Source organism: Aegilops tauschii, chromosome 4 (genome assembly GCF_002575655.3).
Source record: "Aegilops tauschii subsp. strangulata cultivar AL8/78 chromosome 4, Aet v6.0, whole genome shotgun sequence".
Lineage (NCBI taxonomy): Eukaryota > Viridiplantae > Streptophyta > Magnoliopsida > Poales > Poaceae > Aegilops > Aegilops tauschii.
In genome coordinates, this window is record NC_053038.3 from 342,108,481 (window position 1) to 342,114,269 (window position 5,789).

The 5,789-nt window shown below is 46.5% G+C and overlaps 1 pseudogene; it reads left to right on the forward strand.

Annotated features, from left to right (window-relative positions):
* The first annotated feature begins 1,529 nt into the window (after positions 1–1,529).
* On the forward strand, positions 1,530–3,183 carry LOC109743989 (gamma-interferon-responsive lysosomal thiol protein-like; annotated as a pseudogene).
* Positions 3,184–5,789: the final 2,606 nt, after the last annotated feature.

A 5,789-nucleotide genomic window follows, 5' to 3' on the forward strand; every position in this document is an offset into this window, starting at 1 on the left:
GGTCCACCTTCAGAATAGGCATTTCACGTGGAGCAATGAGAGGGATAACCCAACCTTATGCAAGCTTTGACTCCTTTTGCAATGTCGAGCAGGACACAACCTTCAACAGCCATGCGTTTCACTCTTTGTATTCTTCCCTCTCCGACCATTGTCCTCTCCTGCTTGTCGATGACAAGGGGCCTAGATCACTGCGATCCTTCCAGTTTGAGAATTTATGGGTGTCTTTGCCCTGATTTCATGAGGTCGTCCAAAAGGCGTGGAGTGAGCGTGTGCCCCACACGGAGCCATATATTATCTTGCATCATTAGCTCAAGAAAACCGCGCTTCGCTCACCGAGTGGAGTAAAAACCTTTTCTCTAAGGCCAAGATCTATGCGATCCTTCTTTTGATACTTCGACTCGACATTGCGCAGGAAGCGTGCCTCCTCCCCCTGAGGAGCTTGATCTCCATGCCAGGCTCACACAGAGGGTGATTAGTTTGGTCGTGCTTCAAAGGGCTAGGAACAAATCTTAAAGATGGTGACGCAAACACGAACTTTTTTCACCGCCGCATCAATGCTCGAAGAAGGAAAAGCCACATCCATCAAGTCAATCATGCACACGGATGGTTAAAGGGGCATGTGAAAAAGAGAAGATCATACATGACCACTTCTCCGAGGTCATGGGGAAAAGGGACAAGAGCAACTTTGACTTTAATTGGGATGAGCTCAACCAACAACCCCTTGGCTTGCATGTCCTTGATGTTGCTATCAGGGCGGAGGAGGTTTGGGAGGCCATTAAGGAGATGCCTAGTGACAAGGCTCCCGGTCCGGACGGATTGCCATACGTCTTTTCTCAAAAAAATGTTGGGGAGTCATCAAGCACGATGGATGAGCCAAATCTTTTGCCTTCGTTCGTAAGAAAATAACCTGATTTGGTTTTCAGTTACATGAAAAAACTATTCATCATATACCAGCGAGATCATTTACATATTCTGATGAAATGGCCAGCAGAAAACCTGATTTTGTGACTCTAAAAAAGGGAAAGATAAGATGACACGACCAGCAGTTGCCGCCTATATTCCTCCGGGAGTCCGGGTTGAGTAATGGCTTGGTTTATGTGCACAACACAAGTTTAGGCTCCACTACCAGCCGTGTTGCCGTAGAATTCTCTTGCACTTTCCATCTTATGGAATGGTTCACTAATTAATTGCAAGCCACTTCCTTTGAGGTTTTGTATTTTGCTGGCTTCTAGAAACGCCACCACTGGCAATCCTCAAGCGGTCATTTGCCTACTGGTTTACGCGATCTAGTTCTGGAAGGAAATGTATCGCACTGAGTTCTTGCCTAGAGTGGCAAACTCTTCCAAAAGAAACAAGCTTCATTAGATTGTGTAGAAGTGCATATAGAACACCCTTTCTAGTTTCGCATGGACACACGCAGCTGAGTAGCTAGACATGGAGTAATTCTAGTTTGACCTTTAAACCACCTCGCTGCACACGCGGCCACCAGCCTCACGCTATTCGCCAATATAAACCCCCCATTGCCAAGCACCTCCACTCATCCAAAGGCTCGGAGCTCCCGACGGTCTACATCCTCTGCTCATTGATCATCCGGAGGAGCGAAAACCATGGCCGCCCGCCTGCACCATTTCCTCCTCCTCGCCGCGCTCCTGCTGCTGATCGGCGGCGCCTCCTCAGCAGGCGACGTCGTCGCGGCGGGAAACGGGAAGGTGCGCATGGAGCTCTACTACGAGTCTCTGTGCCCCGACTCATTTGAGTTCATGGTGGACAGCCTCGCCAGAGTCTTCAAGGACGGACTCCTCGACGCCGCGGACCTCACCCTCGTGCCCTACGGCAACGCCAAGGTCGACGCGCACGGCGCCATCACATGTCAGGTGCGCCATCGCCGCAGTACTAGAATGTTTTTGGGTTTTGGGTTTCGGTGTGAATTAGCACTGTCTAATTACTGACTGTTTGGCGGTGTATGGTGCTGATGCTGATACGAACGTTGGGATATTGGCTTGTTGCATGCAGCGTGGCCCCGATGAATGCCTGCTGAACACCGTGGAGGCTTGCGCAATCGACGCCTGGCCGGATGTGGTAATTCATTCGCGTCTCATCGTCGTCTCTCCTCACAACTTCACCCCTGGCCCTGCCCTGGCCGGATATGATTATGATAGCTAGCTGTTGTTGGTTGCAGAATGTACATTTCGGTTTCATCAACTGCATGGAGGAGCTGGCGATGGAGTACAAGCACCAGGAGTGGCAGTCGTGCTTCCAGAAACAAGGGCTTCACCCCAAGCCTGTCATGGAGTGCTACAAGAGTGAGCATGGCCACAAGGTCCGTTACTAATCCTATGCCGCTGCGCTGTGGTATCAGTCGCATACATTTTATGGCTAGATAACCAACCATAGTGTTGGCACTTTGTTTGCTCCTTCCAGCTTTCGCTCAGGTACGGGAGACAGACAGATGCGCTCCTGCCTCGCCACACGTCCGTTCCGTGGGTGGTGGTTGATGGCAAGCCGCTGTACGACGTAAGAAACAGCCACTCATCTCCTGTTCTTTCATAGTATGCCTGAGCTTCAGCATGTATGTATTTATGATGCCTGAACTTCACCATGTATATCCACGGACGAGACTTGCCTGCTCCCCGCGCGTACGTCCATCCGTGCTTCCGCATACATGGATTGATCTGATTGAAACAAAATAAGGCCCGGCCCCACCCCCTTAAAATCAGAGGGAAATGATTAGATTAGAATGGAAAAAGGAAAAAAGACAGTCGTAAGATGATATGGGAGCACAGATGGAAGCATGGGAAGGAAGCAGTATATCCACACGCTACTTCTTGAATTGTGATGAGCTGGTTTGTTTCAGAACTTCGGGGACTTCGTAGCTTACATCTGCAAGGCGTACAAGGGACGTCCTCCAAAGATTTGCCAACACAAACAGCCGGGCCGTGACCATCCAACCGTACAACAGGCGGCGGAGGCAGGCAACCGTGTCGGCTACAACTCCAGCGATTTCGTGCTCAATGATGCGTCGACGACAGGACTAACATGGCGCGGGCTGATGACAATTGATAACCTATGCTTCCTTTCGGGTCCCGATCATGTCCATATACGTGAACGTAGGACAGCTTCATCCTTCTGTCCGGGTTAACCATGGAGATGTATTCCACTCGATAATAAAGTGAGTTACGGTAATGCTGGTACCTGACCGGTATTTCCTTCGAGAGAAAGCCATTTGGCGCCAAAAATGCTAAATGGAGGACGAGCTCCATGGAGCTCGTTTAAAAAAAAAAATCACATTTTGAAGTTGAAAATAATAATAATAGCAAATCACATTTTCAAGTTTAAAAAAAAATCTGAAAAGGTCACAAGCGTTCATACAGATGTATACTATATGTGTGTAAAATTTGAAGATGACATACATTATGGCGAGAGCTACACTAAAAAGATAAAATTATGATTTTGAAATGGTGGCTAGTACACACACGATTCACTATTAAAAATGCACGAATTGAGGAGTGGGCTGTAGCCCAGTGGCAAGGGCGCATCCTTGCAGACAAGGGTTCGACTCCCGTCGGAGTGAATTTCCTAGATCTCATCTGGTGGGCTTCTTCTATAAAAATATGTCCTGAGTGCTAGTGCCCTTGGATCTCATTTTTTTAAATGCATGAATTTGTTTTTTTGTGTAGCTCTCATCATAATGTATTTCATCTTTAGACTTTATACAAATGTAGAATATATCCATATGAACGTGTAGAATTTGTTTTAGATATTTTTGTAACTTCCAAATGTGATTTTTTATTGTTCTAAAAAATTAGCTCCATGGAGCTCATCCTCCAAAATTCCCTACTCATTTGGCACACTTTATTATCATCTCACTGCTCTGGAACCTCTCATTTGGTATTCTTTTATCACACCAATTAACATTATTTTTACACCTTATCCTTGGGATTCTTCTCTTGTGCATCAGAATAACTCCATAGATGAAATCCTTGTGAAAACAAATAAAAGGGTGTGGGAATGCGATAAAATGCATGAAAATCCTAACATTTTTTTTCTCGAATACGGACAAGCATGCGTATCATTCATTAGAGAAGGTGGGAGAGACTCCCAAAGTGTACAAGGTTACAAATGTTTACAATTGGGCTTTGCCCAACTCCACCCCGAGCTCTCTAGCTAACTACTCGCGATTGCTCCACGCTGGGTTCTCTCCCTCGCTAATTAGGCCGACCTTGGCCCAAAGTTCACCCTCCTTCTCAATCTGGTCGATGTAGGTCGAGACGGATGGCGTTGCACCATTGAAAACCATATCGCTGCGATGCTTCCAAATCATCCACAAACCCGGGAGACACTTGGCATGTGTGGTTCTCCGATGCTTCGGGTCCTGGTCCTGTCTGATACACCAATCTTCAAGTGTCTCATCAGTCCTTGGCTCAAATCCGATCCTTCCGGTGTCCACCTTGAACCAGAGCCATATTTGCTTGGCGAACACACACTTGATCAGCAGGTGTGTTATGGTCTCATGGTGCTGGCCACATAGCGGGCATGCATTTTGGTGGGGCAGTCCACGCCGCGCTAACCCGTCGGACGTCCAGCAACGCTCTTTGATGGCAAGCCAAGCAAATAAGCGGCACCGGAGGGATGCTCTCCACTGCCACGTGAAGGGCGCTGTTGGTGAAGGCTCCACTCCCATGAACATGGCCGCATAAGCGGACCTCGCTGAGAAGCGCCCATCAGTCTCCCAAGCCCATCACATCTTATCATCCATACCATCCGTGAGCTGGACCTGAGATATTCGCTGCCAGATCCTGAGAAATTCTTCTAGGATGGACGCCGCTAGGTTTTGCCCCTCGCCCAGGCCGGATCCGCAAGTGAAAATCCTAACACTAAGGTGCAAAATAAAATGTATAAAATGATGCATAAGTTGGACTCCTCAACGAGCCCGTGTAGTCTCTCTTACACCGGTTTTGGGAAGATTCCAAAAGCTATGGCATGTTTCTTTTCTTTTCGGTATTTTCTTTCCCTTTTTCTCTTTTTTTCTTTTCTTTTTCAATTCGTGATAATTTTAAATATCTAAATATTTCCATTTTTTGTGAATATCTTCAAAATTCATGAACACTTCCCGCATATTTATAAAATTCATGAATTTTTTAAAACATATATATTTATTTTAAACTAGGGGAGTTGTTTAAAAGATCATTAACATTTTGTAAGATTATTGAACTTCATAAAATTCATATTAATAAAAACATCTTTTTTAGGGGTTAATAAGAAACCAGCTGAAAATGCAGAAAAATCGGCTGAAAAACTGGTCGTACGAAGCGAGGGTGGCGCCCATCGCGTGTTTTAGCGCCAATTCGGCACTGAAGCGCTGAATGAGACTCCCCGAAAATACAAATATTTACTCGTTTCGGGTTCGAGAAGTTATTGCTATGGAGGACGAGACATTAAAGTCGAGCAACCAAAAAAAGTCCACCAGCCAACCGTGTCTGGCATTCAAGGCCGCAATTATGCGAGTGTTCTTCGGCTGAAGCAGGCGAGGAGGATTCAATGTGATGCAGGAAAGTAGGTAATAGCCAGCAGCACAAGTGGGATGGCCACCCCACGCATTATTATGAAAGAAATTTTCTTTTCAAAATCCGGCAGCTCTTGCGCGTCCGGATCCAGGGTAGAGCCCAGCCCAGCCATGAATGAAAAGCCAAGGAGCTGAATACGAAATGAATTTTGAAATTGCCGCATGTTGTTTTTTGAAAGCCAGTTTGCTCTCTGAATTTTGAAATTGAAATTCATAGCGCGGCATA